Source organism: Cryptomeria japonica, chromosome 3 (genome assembly GCF_030272615.1).
Source record: "Cryptomeria japonica chromosome 3, Sugi_1.0, whole genome shotgun sequence".
Taxonomy (NCBI): domain Eukaryota; kingdom Viridiplantae; phylum Streptophyta; class Pinopsida; order Cupressales; family Cupressaceae; genus Cryptomeria; species Cryptomeria japonica.
Window position 1 is genome coordinate 720,945,029 of NC_081407.1, and position 26,060 is coordinate 720,971,088.

Sequence of the window (26,060 nt, forward strand, 5' to 3'; positions counted from 1 at the left end):
ATTCCTAGCTAGTTATCAACTAGATAAATGATTAGTACCAAACTAAGGATGATAAACTGATGCCAACTAGTTGATGCTTTCAAGAAGTACTTTACGGAGATCAATTTTGCTCAAATCCCAAGGAATGAAAATAAAGCAATAGATGCCATGGAAATGATAGCATCTCTTATACAAACTCAAGAGAATCAAGAGCATTATGAATTCCTGTTGGAAGAACTCTTTTATCCATCCCATGCTTCCCCTAACCCAAATCATCTGCAATATAGCCAGAACCAATTCCTCATGTTATGGCCCAACATATCTTTACTTTAAAGATTATATCCTTCCCCCGAACCTCTCATGAAACTAGAAGTGAAACTTTATTTGCCAATCCTCCCTCTATACCATTATTGTCAGTACCCTCTGTAGACAAGGTCTGGATAGCACTATCTTCATATGCCTCGAACATGAAGAATCCAAGAAAGCTCTAAATGAATTCCATGAAGGTATTTGTGGCACACATTCAAGTGGTCTTATGCTGGCCAAGAAACTCATACACTTGGGCTATTATTGGCCCACTATGGAAAGAGATTCCTTCACATATGCTAAGAAATGTAAACAATATCAGATTCATGGAAATCTGATACATGCACCAGCACAAGAGTTGCATCCTTTGGTAGGATCATGGTCATTTTCTCAATGGGGTCTGGACTTGGTAGGAAAGATTCATCCTTCATCTTCAAATGGATACAAGTTCATTATGATTGCTACAGAGTATTTTACTAAATGGACTGAAGCAGTGACTTTAACAACAGTGACAAAGAAGTAGATAGCTTCTTGTATCCTCAACTATATCATTTGTCACTACGACATTCCCATCTCCATTATCATTGATAATGGAAGACCTTTTAAGAATCAAGATGTGCAAGAACTATATGAGCAATTCCAAATCCAACTTAGATTCTCAACACCCTACTATCCTCAAGGGAATGGTCAAGCAAAGGAATCCAACAAAATAATCCTAAAATTTTTAAAGAAAACAGTCAATGAAGTTGGTAGGGATTGGCACGTTCAGTTGAATCCCGCTTTATGGGCTTATTGCACTAGCATCCATACACCCATTGGAGCAACTTCGTATTGCCTTGTGTATGGGTCAGAAGAAATCCTACCAATTGAAGTAGAGATACCTTCTCTACAGTTGTCATTAAAGGGGCTCATTCCAGATGAGGAGCAGAGAGTATTAAGGTTACAAGAGCTAGAGTTGCTACAAGAGCATCGCCAAAATACTTCTGATCACTTAAAAGCATATCAGCAAAGGATGGCAAGAAGCTATAATCACCGGGTCAAGTCAAGGGTATTTCAATTAGGAGATGGTCTTAAGAGAAAATCCACACAACCAACAAGATAAAGAGAATAAGGGTAAGTTTGAACCAAACTGGTTAGGTCCTTTTGTCATGGTGAAAACAGTGAAAAAGCAGAAAAATCCAAAAATAGTGAAAATTTTTGAAAAGGCAAAAAATGCCAAAAAATAGTGAAAATAGAGAAAAAAAAAACAAATATGAGGAAAAATGCAATAAAAATAGATGGTGAAAACTTGGCAACATGCGCTATCTATCAACTGGCTCTTTTATCTATGAGTTCATACTTTCTTTCTGCATCCATCTGTCACATTTATATATATCCATCATAAATCCTTTTTGTACATAATCAAGCACTATTATCTTACCATGGCTTGGATCATCGTATATATCCATAATAGATTTGTTTCTAGACTGGGGGCAAAATCTTGAACCTAGGTAGGGGCAAAATGCACACTTGGAGCTTAATCAAATAGGTAGAACAACAATTAGGCAACACTTGTCAAGCGAAAACTGAGACACATCCAACATTGAATACAAGATCAAACATCTTAACACATCAACCATTCAACTATCAAATGCGACATTGCAAACACATATCAGTGTATGGCATCCTTTAACTAATAGTTTTAACAATTTAACAACAATGGTTCAACTGTTATATCTTGATTTTCACCATCATGATTCCTGAGTGACTCGAGGATGCTTTAGACTAAAGGAATGAGGAAGGAACATGATATTTTATTTGTCTATTATATGTAAATTAATTGTTAATATGTGCAAGTTGTCTCAGGACATGATCATCAGAGTATCATTGAGGACATTTTGGAATTGCACATAGGAATGGTTAATATTGCCTTTTTTATGCAAGCAACACTCATGTCATCTTGGTTAAATTATACCTTGATGCTTGTGCTAACTTGCAATATCAAAACCCAAGAAAGCATTTCTCAGGTCATCATGGTTCAATTATACCATTGATATTTGCACTCGCTTGCCACATTTTAAAGGCTCAATGATGACAAAAAGCAATGACCAAAGTGATAAGTCCAATCTCAGCATTTCATTTCATTCGCATTTGCATATTTAAAGTATATTTCATTTCATTTTGCAAGGGGATAATTAAAGCTCATCTTTTCCAAGGCCAAAAGCTTCAAAATAGCTGTTATCTCTCTTATTAAGTGATTGAGTACATTGGACATCAACAAAAATAATCAATTCATCCATCTTGCATGATAAGTTAGTTCATTTCATGTCATTACATTTATGCATTGCACAATTGGTAACCATTCATTTAATTAGATCATTCATTGCATAAAACATTCATATCAATCGTGTAACATAGTGCATCATCATTGCATTATATCCATCTCATATCAATATGAAAAGATTAAATCATAAAAACATCATAAAAATAGAAAACATTTCATCATGCATACATCAAATAGTACATAATGCATTTACATCCATCATGAACATACATACATCATCATATATTTATACATCATAATCAATAGACATATTCATAAATAAACTCATACATTGCATCACCATAGAGGGAATAAAGCATATATCATGTAAATAGATACATAGCATAATCATATAGCAAGTAAAGGCATCATCATATACATAAGTGCATCCTTGGCATCATGAATCATATAGAAAAAATAGATCACGTAGACTGCATCTCATATGTCATAAAAATGAATCAATATCCAATGTACAATGATATCACAAAAATATCAAAGATACATCACAAAATAAATCACAGGAATCATCAGTATCTCATCACACAGTATATACAATATAATCATAATATGTGATATCTTAATGTATCAAGAAGGGCAATGATTTGAACTCTCCCTAGTTGTTGTAGGTCTCATTGACCCTCTTGCTCCCTCCCTAGTTGAATCAGCATATCTAAATATTCTTGCAACATGATATCAACAAAATGTTAGTTCTTTATCCAATCAATCTCTTTGATCAATTGATTTACTATCCTATCCGCTCACTTGAGACTTCCATCAATCTCTTCGAGCACCTATCAATGATTCACATTCATCATGAGGTCACGCATCTAGTCTATCAAATCTTGAGTTTGCATCATTAACGCTTATCAATCATGAAGTCAATCAAACTCATCTTATTAGATCATTAAAGCTTCAAGTTTATATCATTGACCCTCATCAAACATGAGGTCAATCAAACTCTATCAATCATCAAATCAAGCAAAACATAAATAAATCAAAGAACTGACACTTTCATCAACCAAAGTTGCAAAGAAATCAAATAATTTTATCGAGATATCAATTTTGCAAGAATCCAATCCAAACAATCCAATCGTCAATTCTCTCAATTGATCTCCCGAAGGTGCATCCTCGTATCTTCATCTATCAAATCAACGTCTAGGGCATCATATTAAATCATAAATGTATCAAATCAAAATTTTCTTTGAACCAATGTGTCGTCACACATCTCTTCAAAGAGGGGCAAAATGTATACACCTAAAAATGGTCTAGAGATAATTGATTAAATATGCAGTTATTTAATTAATAACCCTTCCCAATTAATTAAATTCACAATGATTTAATTAATTCCCCTTAATTTATGTAGTTGTAAATAAATCTAAATGATTTATTTATTAAGTTCATTTCATATCCCCCTTTTGATTAATTAATCCAAATTAATTAATTAATTCCGCCCATTTAATTCATTCTTCTAATCCCATAATTAAAATTAAGAAATTCCAAATTTGTTGAGTTTAATTATCTTTTCCTAATTATTTGAATTTATAAATTCAAATTGGACCACAGGGGCTTCACTTAGTGAACCTAGGTTATAGCATGTGCATTCATGACATACTAAAGAGTCCCCCTATTTTAAAAAATAATGCCCTAAAATCCTTTTTTGCCACCCCCTCCCAATACACCACTTGAATTAAAAAAACCCAATTTTTGCCAGATATTGCATTTTTTCATCGCTCGAATTAAAAACCCCCCTATTTTCACCAAATAGGAAATATATTGAGCTTGGTATTAAACCCCCCAGTATGAATGCATGTGATATAATATTACCTAGATAGTGAAGCCCCCATGAATTGGAGACATGTCCTAACTTTAACCGCTAGCCTAACCAACCCCTAACTTAACCCATCTAATCTAACCTAGGGTCTAACTAACCCTATCCCTTCTTGCACATCCTAACCTCCCTATCCTAACCTCATGTGGGTTGGATATTCCCTCTTGAGGACACATGGAACTTTGGCCACATGTCTTCTCCCCTTGGACACTTGCCCTCTCATGAGCAGGATTCCTTGACACTTGTCACCACAAGGATGTCATTTGTCCCTCCCTCCAACTTCTTCTCCAACTTCTCTAATCTCGATCGTTGATTTCTCCAAATTGAATCCTAGTCATCGATTCCTACCACCTCAACTTGGGCCTAGGAATTCCTATAAATACCCCTCATTTTGGAGCAATAAGGATCCCTTGCACCCTAGTTTTTGCATAGTTATTATATTCAATTGCATTATTTTGAGCGTTTTACCATAGTTGAATAATTAGAGCAATTCTAGCATGTTCAACATAGTTTTTATCATGATACTCTAGTTTCTATTTCAAGGATGTAGCATAAATAATCTTAGTCCTAATCATGCATCAAATCATCTTAGTCTTGTGCATTTGCATAATCATGATCGCATAGCTACTCAACTTTTGAGTTGGCACTTTGGAGGTCATTGCTTGTTGAGAGCCACCTGCATACAACCTTCAAGGTCCTCAAAATAGAGGAGGATGGGACATCTTCAAGGAAATCATTGGTTTACTTTTATTTATTTTTCTATTTGTTTCTTAATTTCATTTGTTGTCTCATCTATTGTGCTTGTTATTACTAATTGACCATGATGGTATGATGAATCAATAAGGATCTGGTAAACTACTGAGAGGGGGGTTAATCAGTAGATAGAAAACTGATATAAACTTTTCACCAAACAAAAACAACCTCTCAAGTCAAACTCATAATTGACAAATTGCAATATCATTGTCAAGTAAACCGATTGACTGTTCATAAAAAAATAACAGTAAAACAACTCTTAAACAATCAAAATCTTTAACCAAAATATCTAAATACTTTACTAACAAAAGTAAAAGCTCATTTCAAAATGTTGTTGATCATCATATCATATCTAAGTGGATTTAGTTGTTAAGAAAATTAACCATATCAAACATAACCACAAAAACATTCACCACTTGACACAATGATTTGACATGGAAACCCAAATGGGAAAAACCATAGTGGGGATGAATACCCACAAGTATTCTAAACTCTTCTAAAGTTTTCCCTGTTAGGAGCCAAGCCTATTAAAGCTTTACAGTAAGTCCTGTTAAGAACATATATTGTTAGGGACCACCCAATTAAGGGATTGACTATAATGCCCTATTAGAAGCAATACCCTGTTAGGAGTAACCTCGGTAGAGGATTTGAAATCCAAGCTAATGGACCACCTAGTTATAGGATTTAGATAACACTAAGCTTGTTAGAGCTTACCCGGTTAAAGGATTTGATTGTTGTAATTGTTAGAGAACAACAGGGGTTTATTGATCTATTTGAATAGCACTACACTTGCTTGTTTAGATCCTTTTCATGCTCCTATCTGCCTTTACATATACTGTAGAGACATCATCTGGTCCGATAACCACACTCTCTAACTCTTAACCACAAATTGCCAACACTACAACAAAACAACTTATCGACCTTATAAATAAAATAATAGGTCGGTAACACATCACAAACCTAATTATCTCATAGAGATTACAAACAAATCGGTTCAAGTATGAACATAGTAATCACTACACATCATTCAAGACAACCTTGACCGCTCCTTGTAACTCATCATGCGGTTTCCATTACATGCAATGAACTTTCTCATTCCCAAGACAAAAACCGTTATCTCTCCACACCAAAAACAATTTGAAACTCTTCTCATACAACATGCATATGTGTCATAATCATTACCACTCATCATTTGATCTTAAACCAATACAACTGATTCACCAAACTTCATCAGTTAGGGTTTAGCATATCAACGGGTAGGGTTTACCGGTTGATCTCACTTCTTCTCTAGTAATACTAGTTTCCTTCACAAGCTCTCTTACTGGTTACAATTCCCTTAACTATCTCTTCCTACCGGTTTCAAAACAATATCATTACAACATCATTACTGGTTATAATTGACATCAATGATAACATAAAAGTTCAACAATGCAATCTTCATGCAAATGCCAACAATCTCCCCCTTTGGAATTGATGGCAATACAAGTATCAATACCCTTGATTGCTATGATTGTGAATAGGAATCCTGGTTTACATTTTACCATGTACTCTCCTTCAACTGAGTCTTCATGTCTTCAATTGGTAACTGGCTATAGATCTTGTATCTGTCAGTCATACAATTCTTCTCCCCAATCATATAGTTCTTCTCCCCCTTTCACAACAATACCAAAGTGAAAGTAAAACATGCAGTGTCAAACTTCACTTTTTAGCATCATCAACCTGCAACTTGATGCTCCCCCTATGGAATAACTCCACTCCACCAATCTTGCTTCAAGATTCTTCCATTATCTCAGGGATTGATGTATTCCACATCATGCTCAATTGACTTCATGTAGGGGCACAAGCCCTAGCCAACCTCTAAGATACTCAAAAGTAGTCTTAGGCAAAGGTTTAGTAAAGCTATCTACTAGATGCTCCTTTGTAGATACATGCTCCAATAATACACCTTTACTCTACACTTTGTCTCTCAATAAATGATATTTCGGCTCAATATGCTTGGTTCTAGCATGCAAAACCAGGTTCTTTGAAATATTTATGGCATTGGTGTTGTCGCATAAGATCTTTACTAGATCTATAAAATTCAACTTGAATCCTTCCAGAATGTGTTTCATCCAGATAGCCTGGGTACAATTCATATATGCTACAACATACTCAGCTTCAGCAGTGGACTGTGATATACAGCTTTGCTTCTTGCTGCTCCATGAAACAAGTCTTCCTCCAAGAAAGAATGCACCACTAGTTGTGCTCTTTCTATCATCAACATTACCTGCCCAATCTATATGCGTATAAACCAGGGATAACTTTAAGAAACCACCCCCTGGACAACTGTGTAAAATCCTGGCGAATCAGACATTATTTTTGGGAGAAAATTTTCATATTGATGGTGAAATTTTTTTTCAAAATAGGGCAAAAATTTATTTTGTATTGGCGACTTTTTTCTAGGGTACGAAAATTCCATAAATTTCTGGCGAATTATACCTTGTTCTATGGGGAAAATATATATTATAGGAGGCAAATATTTTTTTTTAAAAGAAACAAATATATAATTGTATGGGCGAAAAATTTTACTCCGAAGGAAAAATTATTTAAATGTATTGGCGATTTTTATCCACTGCTTGAAAATTATTTAATTTGTTTTGGCGAATCTTTTGTTATTTATGGGAAAAAAATATAATTATTGGCAATTTCATGAATTCATTGTCATTAATAAACAAGGTACATCACATCACATTGAGTCTGAACTCTGCACAATGTATCAATTATCATGGCCTCTTTGACACGTGAAGGGTCACACATACCTAAAATCCATCAATGATTTTAAACCGTTCGATGATCGTAGATCAATGGATGTAGTTTTATTTCAGCCCAATTTTCTGAAGAGAACATAGCTCACCAAAAAGTGCCCAGAATGGAATTGGATTCAATAGACACGTATTAAATGTCATGAATCACAATCGATAATTTCAGTGATTTAATATATATCTATTCACTTACTACAATCCACTTTGTCCCCACGACTTCCAATGCGGTACTTGCCAACTTGGTACTGGTTTATAGTTGTTTCCAATTTTGCACACTCGTGCATTTATGGGAAAGATTTGCAGAGATACGAAAGATTTAAAAAAATTTAAAGCAATTAATACGGTTAGAGAAGTAATTATTACAATCAAGAGCTTCAATTATTTATATACGATCTCTTCATCTTTCATCTTCAATTAGCCTTTGCCATTTGGTAGATAAATCATCGGAGTTCACATTATTTAAATTCTTCCTCCGGTTTAGGTTTATAGGCTTAGATTGTTTAATTTGTTAATCTGATTTCTCAAGATGGACACTCCCATCTGCTTGAGAAGCATTTCTGTAGAGGACCAGAGGGCCTTTCTAGGCTCCGTGAGAGACCCAACCCTCCAATCAGTTTGCAAGGAGGTTGGGTCATTCACCAATGAGGTTGTGCAGATGGTGTTGGGTAGAGAGTTTCTATGAAATAAAAATAGATACTGTGTTAACACAGACATTACATCCTGGTTCTTGACATCTCTTATGGACCTCGGAGGAGACAAGGTGGATATGTTGATGCTAATGAGGAGGTTTTTAAGGAAGACTTCCTTGGAGATGACATTATTGTTGTCATCCTTGCAAAAGTAGGGGTGGGGATCCCTTGCACAAGTGAATTATCCAAGCTTCTCCTCCTTGCAAAAGTAGGGGTGGGGATCCCTTGCATGAGTGAATTATCCAAGCTTCTCCTCCTTGACCAAATAGTGTTGGAGTGGCCAGGAAACCATTTCTTCTAAACCTGAATGTGGAGCACTTGACGCGTCATAGGAAATGGGTGCGGATTAGTAGGGACTTCCTCCGGAAATGGTTGCTCCTGGACGAATTTCCAAACTACATGTGGCTTGAAGAACTCTCTCAGCTTATGTTGTCTAAATAATTCTACACGGAAGGAGGGCCAGATTCTTAGGGAAAATTTGTAAATCATCCACTACCTGTGCCCTAGCCACGACCCCCTAGTACTTTTTTTTTTTGCCTATGTCCTCGAAACCTCACAAGCTTAGTGGCTCACTCATTTTAGCTTTTAAGTTTTTGAGGGACTCAAGTCTCAGACGTAAAAATTGTAAATTTCCAAAGCATAAATATTAATGATAATTTTTCAAATTCCAGTTTGTTTCAGTTTGCCTCTTAGAGTCTTATCGATACAAAAATGCTTTCTATAATTCTATTTCATTTTTATTAATAAATTTTTTTCAAATGCTTTTTGTCTATGAGCTACATTATTTCAATATTTTGTTAAACAATGGAAATAAATTTAATACTGTGATCTTTTTTATGTAATGCTTCTTCCTCTATATTTAATATATAAAAAAAAAATAAGTCTGTTCCATTAATTATTTGTACATTGATTATGGCTGATTATAATTTTATAAATATATATAAAATAGATGTTTATCTCCCAAAAAACAAGTGAATTAAAACTAAAAGACCAACTTACTTGTTGATGAGGTTTTGAACTAGTGCATGTGTGGGTTGGTACTGGGTACATGCTATGATTTATAGTTAAGATTTTGTCATAATGAAGAAATTTGAGTCATTTATGAAGGGTAGATGAGATCAATTTCATGGAAGAGAACCAAGGGAAAGGATGTCCCAACTTCACACAAAATTGATCTGAAGTAGGTTTTAGGAATGATAGCAAAAATGACATCTAAGCACTTAGTACCAACCTTAACGGGAAGAGTAATAGAACCTATAGTAGGACAAGAGAAACCATCTAAGATCTTAACCACTAAATTAAATTTATCATATCAATATGTTACTTCATGCAATTGTAAAGTATAAAGATATTCTTAACTTAATACATTCACCATATATGTTGGATCAATCATCAATGAGAACCCCTTGTGAGAGTATGTCTTTGATCTTTGCAGGTGATATATAGACTTATAGTGGGCCATCAATGTTTCAAATTTCAATAGTCTCACTAGGAATCTAGGATCAAAGGTAATACATATTGCATAGGTTCTTAGGAGGTGAAGTTTTATCAATAAGATTCACCATATTATTTATCAATAAAATTATATTAAATTAAAATTTATATTAAACTAAATTTATGTTGAACTTTTATATATATTTTTAGTCTTTATTTATTTATTAAATTAAAATTTATATTACACTAAATTTATGTTGAACTTTTATATATATTTTTAAACTATGTTTTAAAATTATATATCGTAAACATATTTTTAAAGAATTTTGTTAAACTTTGAATTAATATTTTAGATTTAATATTGAATGTTTTCTTTTCTATATTAAACTTTTACCTTTCAAATTGTATATCAAAATTTATATTTTTATTTAGTTATTTTTTTATTCTAGAAACTAAGTTTCATGTTCTATACTATTCTGAATTTCATATTTTTACAAATAATATTAACATTATATTTAATAGTTATCTCAAACTCTTGCACATCTTTAAATGTCTCTTATTATGGGACCCACGACATCTGACAACATGTACCATCGTTTGTTGGATGAGCAAATATCAACGACTTAGTGTGGATTTCGGCCCGAACGTGGGAAGTGAACACATTTGTGAGAACTTCGCCCAAAATTGAATGTTTTAAATTTAATTAAATATAATTAAGTATATAAAGCTCTTTTTCGGGTGGAAGTTTAAAATTTTAAATGATTAAATAGACTTTAAAAATAGTCCCAAAAAGTGACACGAGTATGGCAACGTGCCCGAAAAAAAGTAAAAGTTGTGGGCCCCACGATATCTGACAACAGGTACCATCATCTGTTGGATGAGAAAAGATCAACAGCTTAGGGTAGATTTCAGCCCGAATATGGGAAGTGAACACATTTGTGAGAACTTCACCCGGAATTGAATTTTAAATTTAATTAAATATAATTAAGTCTATAAAGTTCTTTTTCGGGCGAAAGTTTAAAATGATTAAACAGACTTAAAAAACAGTCCCGACTCCCAAAAAGTGACTCGAGTATGGTGATGTGCCCGAAAAATGGCAGAAGTCATGGGGCCCACGACATCTGACAACAGGTACCATTGTCCGTTGGATAAGCAAAGATCAACGACTTAGGGTGGATTTTGGCCCGAATGTGGGAAGTGAACACATTTGTAAGAACTTCATCTGGAATTGAACGTTTTAAATTTAATTAAATATAATTTAGTCTATAAAGCTCTTTTTCAGGCAAAAGTTTAAAATGATTAAACAGACTTTAAAAAACAGTCCCGAAAAGTGACTCGAGTGTGGTGATGTGCCCGAAAAAATGGCAAAAGTCTTGGGACCCACGACATCTGACAATAGGTACCATCATCCATTGGATGAGAAAAGATAAACAGCTTAGGGTGGATTTCGGCTCAAATCTGGGAAGTGAACACATTTGTGAGAAATTCACCCAAAATTGAACGTTTTACATTTAATGTCCTCAGAATTTAGACTGAAAGTGAAGTAATGAATTTTTTTTCCTTCGGCGGCGAATAGATATTAACAATAATTAATAAAATTACAACATCATTCTAGATATTTTTCCCTAAGTATTACTTTTGTACCTTTCAGAGTTTTCAAAATAAGTGACTCATAAATCATAATCCTATTTTATTTCATGGACAAACCAGTAAATTGAGGGAGATTCTGAAATAGCTACTAGATTGAGGAATGCAAGTTGCAACAGAGACTGTTTGTGCCAATCTAGTGAAATAGAAATTTTGGGTAAAATCTATAACACATCCCGCCTTTTTTTTTTTTTTTAATCTCGTGGTCCAATTTGAAGGTTAGCATTTTTAGGTTTGTATCTAGCATTATTTTGAATTATTAACAATAACAAAGATGGGGAAAATGGGAAGTAGTAGTTCAACAGGAAGCCAAGTGAAAAAAAATGTACCTAACCGAACTGGTTAAAACACCAAGTTTCACTGATGAATACCATGATATTTATGACCCTACTATCCATGGTGAAAAACATATCATAGATATTAGATATGCATTATCTAATAAGGCGGTGGATCCATCCAAGGCAAAATTTACTGTTTTCAACTCAATGTTAAAACTAAGAACAAATAAAATCGCATCGTGGCATGCTAGATTGGGAAGCATGGTGTTACCTAAAGTATTCTCTTGCCCTGATTTTGTCATGCTCTACGTCAAAAATTATGATGAAGATAAAAAACAATTGTCAATAAAAATACAAAAGAGGAAATTCTATCCATAAACGTGGGAGAATTTGCTCGTTTGTTGAACCTAGGGTTTGAAGCACAAAACTCAAACATCCAAATTGACCTAAGAAGCTGGCAGGGAATTATGAGAGTCTCGATTCAAGTCATAGAGATTCATTTATCAAAGCTCTAATAAAGTGTGGCACTCAATTGGATCAGAATCATAAGCCTCCTTATGATTCTAATATTTTTGTTCCATGGGTTGGGGATACTATTTCCTTGTTGTCATTTTGCCTAGAATTGGAAAATGATAGGGAAGTGGGTGCAAGCCTTCTTGAAATGATTTTTAGGATCCATTGTGTAGGTCAGCCAGTAAGATATAATTTTATTGAGCACATTGTTCAATCCATGCAAAAACAATTACTAATGATAAAAAAAGGTTCATGTAAGACATTTAGGTTCTCATCATACTTGTGCTATCTCCTTCTATCCAAGTATCGTCCAATATTCAAGACCAACAATATTCAAATTATGAACTATAAGATTGATGAGAAGACTTGGAACAGAACAGAGTGTCAAATATATGAATGGACACCAAAGATAAGGATGCATGATAACAGAAAGAACTACAACCATTTTGTAGACTTCTTTTTGGCACCAGTGTATAATGAAATTATAAGCATTCCAATGCCTAGATTGCCTGTGTCTTGTAGAGATTGCATTCAACTCAGAAGTCAAATACAATTGGCTAACTAGTTCTTTATGGAAGAATTTACTGTGTTAAGGTTTTACGGATCAGCAGTAAAACCATACAAACTTCCAATACATGTGACAGAGAGGGTATTTGCATTGGAATATGTACAGCAATTGGAGAGCATGGATAGGCACTTCCATGATCAGCAAAAGAAGAGCATATTTCCTTCCTTGCCTTTCTCATGTGGAGGGTTCACATTAGAGAGAAAAGAATTCAATGTGGCAGATGATTTTTTGACAGTTTTTACCTTTGGTGATGAGGGTCTCTGGCAGTATGATCCAATCGGTGTACTTCAAGAAAGGCTTAAGAAAAATGGGATCTCTTCAACGTTATGTCAAAATGAAAGTAAACCATTGCTAGAACATCTTAGAAACATGGACTCCTGGGATGAGGTAAAAAAGAGATGGAGAAAATTGCCACTAACAATAACATTTCAACAGTAGAAATGTCATCACAAATTATGGTATTACACACACAGAGGACAACAGAGGATGGCTAGGGCATCCAAAATAGGAGGTCCTACAATTTCTACCAAAAATATGCTAATCCATCTAACAAATCTATTCCCAAATTAATTTTGTAAGAATGTAAAGAGATTTATTGGACTCAAACCAAAATAAATGATTTTTGGACTATGAAGAAGAATCTCGGTGAACCAAAGACCAGTGCAAAATTTGAGACCACCGACGAGGATGAAGAGTTTAGAAAATTGTGGAATATAGAGCATCCCACAACAACATATGGCGAGGGTGAAGATGATGATGAGTATGAGGTTGAGCCCACTCCAACAACTAGTATAGTCCATAAAATATTAGGTGGAGTCAATAAGTCCATGAGAGAAAAATATAGCAAAGGGGCAAACATTGTGGAAAAAATGGGTTTTGAAGGTGGTGGTCTAGGTCCCAAAGGAGAAGGCATTTCGTATCCACTTGAGGTACAACTTCCATAAGATTCAAAATCAAAAGCTCCTGTTAAACCAGTCATTGGACTTGATTCTTCAGATTCATCGCGGAAAGGTACTACTCATTACCCTCAAGGTCCACCTACATTTATTTCAAATTCAAATCCACAACCACCACCACATCATGGTATTCTCATTGGTGGTGAATCAAGTGCCACTGCTATTGGTGGGGAATCTGGGGACAATATTCCTATTATTGTTCAGTCAAGTGTTGTTGTGATTGGTGGGGTTGGCATGGGTACTACTACTGATACTAGTTGTCTTGGTGTTGGACAAGGGCAACAACAAAATATCTCTTGCAAGAGGCCACTAGTGGTAGATACTCAATCTCATACTATTGAGAATCCTTTATCAAGTGCCACTGACACTACAAATCAATCATTTGCAGCTTCATATCACATACCTCTAAAGATTATGAAAACTACACGTGAAAGTGTCAGTGGGACAGGATTAGGAAAGGTTGTTGGTAATCCTAGTAATGCATTAGTTAAAACCACGGGCATAAGTGGAACTGGAGCCTCTCCTATTCCTATGTCACCTTTCAAACATTCAATTGCTTCAGCAAGCCCAGATTTTTAATTTCATGATTACTATGAAAATTTTGAACACACAACAAATGCAAATAAAGAAAAAAAGAGAGCATTTCATAGGGTCGCCCTGACTGAATTTTTAGATGAACAACCTACAAGGAATAGGGTATTTCCAACATATGACCCACACAAAGATATGATGGAGTTCATGGTTGTTATGCCCCCAACTAAAGATAAAAATCCACCACATGGTCAGATAGATCCCTTTGAATTTCAAGTTAGCACCCTCAAAATGGATTTTTCCAAAGTACATAATGTGGACAAAATTAGTGTGTCAAAAAGGACTAATGAAGTGGTCTACACTTCACTGCTAAAGGTGGAGAGAGAAAAAAATAAACTGGAGAAACAAATAGAAAAGTTACAGGCAGACCTGGCAAACAAAAAATCAAAGAGGAAAAAAACAGATAACAAGTGCAATGATTTACAAAAAAGGATAAAAAAATCTAGTAGAAATTGCAGAGCAGGAGAAGATGGATGCAGAATTGAAGGACCTGAGAGAAAAAATAGCTAAAAGCAATAAAAAAATTGATGAGGAAAGAGACAATTTTCAAAAATTATACAAAAGTTATGAGTCTGTTGCTGCCGAAATAAGAAAAACACAGGACCTATTGGATCATGAGAAGGAAAAAAGAAAAACATTTGCAAGAGGAAGTAGAGGAAGAAAGAAAAAAATGTGCACAAACGAAAGAAGACCTGCACAATACAAATGATAAAATTAAAACTTTGGAGGATAGATTGAAAGATAATATGAAAAATATAATGAAGTATATAAAAGAAAAAATTTGGCGACAAATAATACAGAGGAGTGACAAGTTGTATGAATGGTTTGAATTGAATGAAAGTCTAAGAGTAATTTATATGAAAATCAAAGGGCACTTTGAGAAGAGGATACATGTTTATTCAAAAGAGGATGTTGGGGCTTCAAATTTACAAATAATTTCAAGCATCCTCCTATTAAAAATGGTGGTCACTTCATGGAAATGACACATAATGGATGATTAATAATTTGAACAACTAGAGTAAAGGAAGATATGAATAAATTAATTCCAATGGACCCCATGAAAGACTAGAGTTTTTTATCTATAGAAAAGATGATATAAATAGAGAATTAAAATGAATGAAATACGAAAATATAAGAAATACCTATTTTAGAAAATCAAGTTTTCAAGCTCCAGTAAAAATATTAGATCTGTACAATGTGTTTTTGGCTTTAGACCATACAGAAGACCGTAATAAAGCCGAAAAGCCTATTATTTCGATCTGCATGAAAGATGATGTCAACTTGGAATGAAAATGTATGAAAATATCAAATCTGATGAAGACCCATTTTAGAAGTAGATGTTTCCTACTACCAAAACAATTTTCAAATTTGTATCTAAAGTTTAAGGTTGCCAACCAAACAAAAACCCGAAAGATAGCTTAAAGCAAGGTTATTGACTAGCTACTTTGCATATTAATTTCAAAGGGTTTTGTTAATTTTAATGTAAAAATGTGACTTTTCACCCCAAAAGGGGTATGGTGCCCATTAAACCACATATATAAGTGGTTAAAAATGTAGATATGAGGGGGAGAGTGAGAGAAAAATATAGGAGAGACTCTGGATAATATTGTACTATTTTGAACCCTTTAATACAATCAGTTGTTTTTTTTGCGTATGTGGTGTGAGTTATTTCATTTTCTGTAGGCATTTATTTGTGATATTATCTAAAGGAGATAAGTTTATTTGTATTCTTACAGTGAATTTTATGTTTCTATGTTATAAACTTGGTGTGTAGGGGAAAAAAGTGACACTTAAGCAAACATGCCCTAATCTCACTTTCAATCACACACTTATGGAATACGAAAGAGCCTAGAGGTATCACACAATTGGCTACTTCTTTTTGTGGAAGAGAGAGCCACGGGCTACCTATTAGGATTTCTATTCCTTTGTTGCAAATGATAGATAGAATGATGCAAGTTCAACTATTAACCCTAAAGTCTAAGTATGAACTAGTAACAAGATTGCAAGATTGAGATTAAGTGATGAAAAGCTGCAAACACAAGGATAAGACAAGAATACAGATGCGTACCCAGAGTTAAAATCTGAGTGAAAATGTTCGAGACGGGGGCGCGGGCGCCACTGTCCTGATTCTGCTCTGAAACTGCACCTGAAACTATTGTTTTGCAACCTGAAAAGCTGTCAAAAAAATGCTGAAACTTGTTGTCTGACAGAAGGACCAAGGTGCCCAGCGCCCCTGTCCTGGCAGGACCAGGGCGCCCCACGCCCCTGTCCTGGTCTTTTTCTCTGCAATTTGGTGTGTTGTTCTGTCTCGGTCCACTTCCGTCGAATCTACAACTTGCGGCGTCATCCGAATCCCAAAACTTGCACTTATATCTGAAAAGGTATGGTGGGTGGCTATATAGGGTTTTGCCTTAGTCAAACCCCCACTTTTGTGGTTTCCACCTCCACAAATAGCCAAGTTGTATTGTAAAAGTAGTGTGTGCAGACCTTGTGTGTGTGCAAGATCCTAAAATGCAAGTAAGCAAACTAGAGCAACCTAGAAAGTAAACCCTAATTGCGTGTACATGATAATGTAAGTGCTCCAAATCAAGATGCAAAGTGATCTAAAGCATGAATACAAGTGATATAATGAGGCTTATGCAAAGACATGAAAACAACATGAAATCATACCCAACCCCAAGGGAGGGGTACAAGCCAATCTTCAGTCGGTGATCCCCTATTGCTCTTCAATGTCTTCAAAGCCCTAAATGGATGAATGAAATTGATGAATGCTTGATGGATGGATGTTGAATGTTGTTGAAGTCTTCAAAGATCTTCTCTTTCACTGCATAGAAGGTCCTAGAAACCAAAATTTGTGATACTTTCAAATGAAGAAAGAGAGCTCTTATATAGGAAACCCTAGGTCTTAATTTCAACTTTTGGCCGACCTAGAGATTGAATCTCCCACCAATTTCTTGGGGTTAAGCTTTATTTTATGATTGGATCGCGCTCCTAAAATTTCAAGAAAAATGTCCGGGACCATGTGCACGCCGAGCGCCATGGTCCCGACAACTTTTCACCAAATTTTTAGGTCCGTCGGATATGATGATTTTAGAGAGAATCCCGAAGTTATAGCTGATTTCGAGATGTTTTGACCCCTGAAATCAAGCCCCCAAGTTCAAAATAGGACCTAATCAGGGTTTTTGATTAAATGATGTATTGGAGGAATAAAATGAAAAGGGCACACTTTAATGAAAGGGCCCAACTTTATGATGTGGACTATGATGAAATAGAACCTTAGACCTAATTAATTTAATTAATTAAGTGCTAAAGGGAAAATGCAATGCAAAATAAAAAATGTGCCAAGGCGGGTGCTAAACTAGGTGTGAAATTGTACTACCCTAGCAAGTGCGTACAATTTATGACACTACATTTAGCCCCCACTTTAGTGGTCATATGAACACTACGTGCATATGCAAGCTAAAGTACAGAAAAGTAAACATTATTTGAAAAAGGATATATCCATAAGTTGTCGGACGAAGCCCCCAGCGGCATCTGCAGTACTCAGTTAGGAACCACAACCTACAAAACCACATGTTAGATCACAAAATCACCTAATGCTTACTAAGGAAGGTGATGAAAATTTGAGGGTAGCTATATGCCCCCCCTTATTTCTGCTTGCTAATTTTAGTGAGTTGAAACAGGGTATCATGTTTACCACTTCGAGTTGTTAAAGAATATTGATGACAAATGCTCACAAGAAGATTTAATATGAGATAAAAACTAATGGAGAATCATTTGGTAAGAAAGAGGACTAAATCTCAATTCCAACACAACCAAGAGTGTGAGGATTTGAGAGTTCTCTAACACAAGATGAAGGATGTAAATGGAAAAAAAAATGCAAAGAGAAGAGAAGAAAGGAAAAAAGCATGAATACACACATTGGTGATCCATGAGAAGAATAGTGAGAGAGAAAACATGGACTTCTCGCCCCTAGATCTTGTCTAGGTGATCCATGGGAAAAAGGACATGGAAAACTAGCGCCTAGAGTCTTTCTAGGTGATCCATGTAAGGGAAGAAAGTGAGAAAATCTAGCCTTATGCCGCTAGTTCCACTCAACCTTGTGCATGTGTGTGTATCGGAGGTTAGAAGCACCTCATAGGAGTCTATGCCTAAGTATGCTACAACCTGTATATGTATAGTACAAAAGCGTGACATCTCGCTCTAAGAGTCTGTGCTCTGGTTCCGAGAATAATCACCTTGCATAAAAGAAAAAAATGGAGACATCTCGCTCTAAGAGTCTGTGCTTTGGTTTCGAGAATGACCCATTGCTCAAAAAGTGTCATGTTTATGTCATAAGCAAAGTAGAACAAGGATACCTACCTTCATCACAAAAGAAGATACCCCAAAAATGCAACAATGTCGTAGATCCAAGCAAGAGAGTTTTGCACTCTTTAAGCAAGGATAAGATAATTGAAAAGGGATATCTTGTAGTATGTGTAAAGGAGATCCTTAGAGGAGAAGAGATCTTTGTACAAAAGACACCTATCCTCGAGAGGAATTGTCTTAGACAAATATAACATCTTCTAGAATAGTACAAAGAAGAGAATATGAATGCAATACTTCCTTCTTTTGCGAGGTGAAAGTGATTCTTAATGAAGGATGACGCTCTTTCTAACCCAATTGGGAGAGTGAATTCATTATGGATGTATTTTACCAAGTGCAAAAGAGGTTGTAGTCAAGGACTTACACCTCTTGTAAGAGAGAATCCTTGAACAAACAACAACAAATGCATACAAGGAATAACATCAAGTAATAAAGTTCACACCATCCACGAAAATAGGAAAAAGTGGATCCTTAGATAAAAATAAGAAAAGGTCATTGCCTCCCAAGGATAAGGTCAATGAGAAGGACTTACAAAATCTTCCAGGGAGAGATTTAGACATATGCAAATTGCAAGACATTAGTGTATGTAAAATGCTCCTCACAAGAAGTGGGTAGGATAAGAAAGAGAATACACATCTTCTCCCATATCTAGGAAAAGAGGATTCTAAAGAAAAGATGATCAATATTTCCACACTATTACCCCATAGGAACAAGAGATAACATAGAAAAATTAGGCTATTATGTTGCTTCAAAAATATGATTGCACTTGAAATTGTACCATCATGAATGACAATGAGCCCCCAATAAATGAGCTACCAATGTCACATAATGATGAGCAACATAATAGCCATTAATGTTATTGAAAGACATGATAGATTGAATGAGGTATTTGAATATGACATGTTGAATGCTCAACTATAAGTGAGATCAAAAAAATGTATAAAATGATAAAAATTGAAGAAGGAAAGTTACGAGAAATCTTAGAAGAGAGATGAGTGTAATTTATTAGAGCCTTATCCCTGGAAGAAAGGACTTTATGATGAATAGGAGATAAAGATTCATAAGTGGATTTAGAAATTTGAGGGGAGTCATAAAGAGATTTGTTCATCGCCAAGATTTCCTTATGGGGGGAATGAGAGTTGATAGAAGTAGAAGATGATTTAGTTGAAGTGAGATCATCATCACTACTAAATATAGCATTCACATTGAGAGATGGTCTTTTAGATGCTTTGGTGGGCTTAGAAAGATTATATCCAAGTCCAAATGAATATTCATGCATGTTATGTTCTAAAGGAACTTTAATTCCTTGTTCATTTGTGCCACAACCATTTCCACTATAGCCACTCTTAGCCAAAATGTGAAAACCATGACCATAACCATTAGCCATTTCAGAAAGAAAAGGTGGTTTTTCATAAGACAAAGAATCAAAATTTTCAGAATTAGAGGTGTGAGGAGAGGAAGTTTGAGAAGCGGCCACAAAATTATTGCTCATAGGTTCAAGTAAGACTGATTGATCTCTAGTTTCTTCCTTCTTTTTAACTTTAAGCTCTCTAGGAGGAACCCTATACTCACCTACAAAGGTAGGATTGAAATCAAGAGATCCCCAATCATCTTCTACAAGAACCTTCTCAGGGTCAAAAGCCTTTTCATGTGTAGATTCAAGTTGAGAAGAATCTTCTTCAGGAACTTCAGACTCATCCAAAGAATTTTGATTATCAGAGGGTGATGATTCATCCATAGGTATCTTGTTTAACGAGTCATCACTAGAAGAGGAAGGCTTAGAAGAACTCCCTTTGGAAGTAGATGTTTGCAAACAAGCTTAAAAATTAGTATCACCTATCAAGGTATATGTCTTATTATTATAAATAAATTTAACTTGTCTATGCAATGTAGAGGGGATAGCTTGCATACTGTGAATCCAAGGTCTCCCTAATAATAAGTTGTATGTTAGATTTCCCGACATAACATGGATAGGAGTAGGCAAAGTAACAGGTCCCACTGTGATGGGTAAGGCGATAATACCTAATGAAGACTTAGCCACATTATCAAAGCCTCGAATGGGACGAGAGTCAGGCTCAATAAGGGATGTATCCACATTCATCTTATGCAATAGATTAATGCTACACACATTAAGGCCAGAACCATTATCTACCAGTGTTCATCTTAAAGCAGTGTCATTTATGATAACCACAATCATCAAGGGATCATATTGATGTTGAATTTCACTAGTAGGCAACTCATCTTGAGTAAACACAATTTGAGCTTTAGGATTCATCACAGAGTTAACCAAAGACACTATATTACTAGATGTATTAGGTGGAGGAACATTCAAGTCTTTCAAGGCATCTTGTAACATTCCATGATGAGTGGAAGAAGTTTGGATCAAATCCCAAAGGGATATCTTAGCAGGGGTAGCTTTAAGTTGTTCTATAAGATCATATTCCTTACTAAGCATTTGTAAAATACGAGGAGCTTGCGGAAGAATTGGTTGGGAAGGAGGAAGTGAAGTTGGGATAACTAGAGGAGGATTAGGTTGCCTATTGTTTCTTGTGTTATAGATATGAGCAACCACATTATAACTCTCTCTAGTTAGTTGCTTAGCATACTCATAAGGGCTCTTAGTAGAATAACCTCCTTGCACAGTAATAATAGGTTTGTTAGGAGTGCAAAAAGAATCATTAGCATAACCACCTTGGACCACTAAGATAGGCTTATTTAAAGGTTGAGAATTTTGAGAAGGACAAGCACCTTGGATAGTGAAGAGAGGTTTGTTAGGTGTTTCATTTACATGTATCAAATTGATTGAGGATGGTTTAGAGGAATGAACAAAAGTGTTGGAAGAATTATCGATAGTCTTCTCTTGCACTAAAATCTCATCACGGATTAAATCAATTTTAGGAGAGAGACAAGGGGTAGGCATTGATGTTCTAGTAGGCAGAGTAATACTAGGAAAGGTCATATCATCCTCTATCATCAAAGGATCTACATGGGGAATAAACTCTCTAGGAGAAGGATCAACATCACTCTCTAAAGTCTCACTTTTGAGAGGGAGATCTTTGAAAGATATGTTAACCATCTTGCTTTGAACTAGGGTTTCCTTATGATTAGAACCAAGTTGAGGAGAGGGAGATGCTTTATTTTTAGAGGGAGAATAATTGAGATTCAAGGAAGGTGAGAAAATATCAAGGGATTTTTCAATCTTGATTTCATCCCCTTTGGGTAGGGTTCTCTCATGGGGTAGAGAATAATCTACACCTTCTTCTAATGGTTCATCCCAAATAGTGAAGTTGTTGAAAGGAATGTTTGAAGTATTGTCAATTTTGGGAGAGGAGATAACATTGTTTATTAATTCCTCATCCTTAGGAGGGAGAGCATCAATAGATGTGTTAAACTCATCCTCTTTCCTCAAAATATGTTCAATATGATCTTTAGGGGAGAGAGAATTAAGGAAATTCCTTATTATTTCATCTTCTTTCTCTAAGGGATGCTTATGGGTAAGACAAACTTTAGGAGAAGGGTAAGCATTTATCATTAATTCATCATCTCTAATGGGAATTTTGTTGGAATAGGAAATGCCATCACTAGGAAATGTAGGGATAATGTCATCTTCTTGCACAAAAGGATCCTCATGAAGGGAGTGTTTTTTAGGAGGAACATGAACATATTTCTCCAAAGATTCATGCTTAGGAAGGAGATCTTTGAAAGAAGTGTTCATAACCTCTTGTTGCACTAACATGCCCCCATTGGAAGGACCAACTTTAGGAGAAAATAAATCAATGTCCATCAATACCTTTTCACTTAGAGAGGCATCATGTAGGGAAGGTGAAGTAACATTAAGAAAGGTGTTTATGATATCATTCTCTTCCTCTAGGATAGCTAAATAGGAATGGCATATTTTAGGAGAATTGTCAAGATCACTCTTAAAGTCTTCATCCTTAGAGCATGGGAGAGTCTCAAAGGGATTGGTAGCAACTCTTTTAGGCACTAAAATGTTGTTATAGATGGGGGGAGGTTCTTTAGGAGAAGGAAAAATTGAAACAAGGGAAGCTAACCCATTATCACATCTATGAAATGAATGCATCATGACAACAATTTTCCTATTTCAAATGATAACACATGCAAAATAGAAGGAAATGTTTAATTTTAACCAATGAAAGCACTTAGAATGTAGATTTAGAAAATGAAATTTATGATTCAAATGAGTCCCTAAATCAGATTTGAAATTATTGATTAAGCTATCCACAAGTTCAACTTTGAATTGAAAAAAATTAGGGTTTTAGCAAAAATTTCCTCTAGATTTTTGAATCTTACAAGAAATTAAAACTTGTAAGTACAAATTTGATTTTAAAATAGCATAAACACTCAAATTTGAAAACATAAATCAGAATTAGAGAAGATTGGAATTCACGTCGGGTTCACCAAAATGTGTAGGGGAAAAAAGTGACACTTAAGCAAACATGCCCTAATCTCACTTTCAATCACACACTTATGGAATACGAAAGAGCCTAGAGGTATCACACAATTGGCTACTTATTTTTGTGGAAGAGAGAGCCATAGGCTACCTATTAGGATTTCTATTCCTTTGTTGCAAATGATAGATAGAATGATGCAAGTTCAACTATTAACCCTAAAGTCTAAGTATGAACTAGTAACAAGATTGCAAGATTGAGATTAAGTGATGAAAAGCTGCAAACACAAGGATAAGACAAGAATGCAGATGCATACCCAGAGTTAAAATCTGAGTGAAAATGTTCAGGACGGGGGCGCGAGCACCACTGTCCTGATTCTACTCCTGAAACTGCTGTTTTGCAACTTGAAAAGCTGTCAGAAAAATGCTGAAACTTGTTGTCTGACAGAAGGACCAGGGTGCCCAGCGCCCCTATCCCAGGGACCAGGGCACCCAGTGCCCCTGTCCTGGCAGGACCAAGGTGCCCCATGCCCTTGTCCTAGTCTTTTTCTCTGCAATTTAGTGTGTTGTTCTATCTCGGTCCACTTCCGTCGAATCTACAACTTGCGGCATCATCTGAATCCCAAAACCTGCACTTATATCTGAAAAGGTATTGTGGGCGGCTATATAGGGTTTTGCCTTAGTCAAACCCCCGCTTTGGTGGTTTCCACCTCCATGAATAGCCAAGTTGTATTGTAAAAGTAGTGTGTGCAGACCTTGTGTGTGTGCAAGATCCTAAAATGCAAGTAAGCAAACTAGAGCAACCTAGAAAGTAAACCCTAATTGCTTGTGCATGATAATGTAAGTGCTCCAAATCAAGATGCAAAGTGATCTAAAGCATGAATACAAGTGATATAATGAGGCTTATGCAAAGACATGAAAACAACATGAAATCATACCCAACCCCAAGGGAGGGGTACAAGCCAATCTTCAGTCGGTGATCCCCTATTGCTCTTCAATGTCTTCAAAGCCCTAAATGGATGAATGAAATTGATGAATGCTTGATGGATGGATGTTGAATGTTGTTGAAGTCTTAAAAGATCTACTCTTTTGCTGCATAGAAGGTCCTTGAAACCAAAATTCGTGATACTTTCAAATGAAGAAAGAGAGCTCTTATATAGGAAACCCTAGGTCTTAATTTCAACTTTTGGCCGACCTAGAGATTGAATCTCCCACCAATTTCTTGGGGTTAAGCTTTATTTTATGATTGGATCGCGCTCCTAAAATTTCAAGAAAAATGTCCGGGACCATGTGCACGCCGGGCGCCATGGTCCCAACAACTTTTCACCAAATTTTTAGGGCCGTCGGATATGATGATTTTAGAGAGAATCCCAAAGTAACAGCTGATTTCGAGATGTTTTGACCCCTGAAATCAAGCCCCCAAGTTCAAAATAGGACCTAATCAGGGTTTTTGATTAAATGATGTATTGGAGGAATAAAATGAAAAGGGCACACTTAATGAAAGGGCCCAACTTTATGATGTGGACTATGATGAAATAGAACCTTAGACCTAATTAATTTAATTAATTAAGTGCTAAATGAAAAATGCGCCAAGGCGGGTGCTAAACTAGGTGTGAAATTGTACTACCCTAGCAAGTGCGTACAATTTACGACGCTACACTTGGATTAATAGGATCTACTTGTGAATTGTAATTGTTTCTTGTAGTTCTTCCTTGGATGGTCCTTTAAGGTTAAGGTTAAATTCATTCAAGCGGTTTATGATATAAACATTTAGTAGATCTCATAAGAAGCAGTAACTAGTAGATTTACCAAAGGGGGTAGGTTTAAAACTGTTTCACAAATCATACATTAATTCCTAGAGAAATATAAGACTCTATAGCCCAAATAATAGGAAAGACACTAGTCATTCACAAATCACAACCTTTACCATATTAATTACTTTTACATTAAAGCAATAGGACTAGTTGAGTAGGACACATAAAACCAGTTAGCAATAGTATACATACTTATAAATTTCAAGTATAAAGATCGAATAGCTTCCATAGCAACAATCTTGAACTCATCTAAAAGCCACCCATCCTAGGAACCTATGTCATTCTGAGGTAGGAGGAAGTTAGATTAAGATAAACAATCTATAAAAAGCATTAGTAATCGAAAGCCACTAGTGAATAGGTATACCCACCTAGGTCTTGTAGAGCCTGAAGTGAGGGAGTTAGTAACCACATAGGTTCACTCTATAAGTTGGCCAAGTCAATTAATGGGTTTGATCATAGGAGTTGGCATTTCCTTAGAACCTATCCAATCTATTGATTTGAGATCCAACAGAGGATATGGCAAAACACATTCTACAAGTAGTCTACAGTACCAGTGACAGGTACTTGGCATCCAGGGGAATTAAGAGCCACATTGATTCCACAGTTAAGACATCATCTATCATTCAAAAATGCCATCAACTAAGGGAAACATCAGAAGTTATGGATAAATGTGGCAAAAAGATATTGAAGCTGCAAGAAAAGAAAACTAATTTGATTAAACTTGGTTTGCCTAAGACTGTTGACCCATCAAATAAATTCATTGGAAAAGAAGCTTACAAAAAAAGTATGGAGATAAAAATGAAGTCTGATTTAGACTTGCTTCCTAAG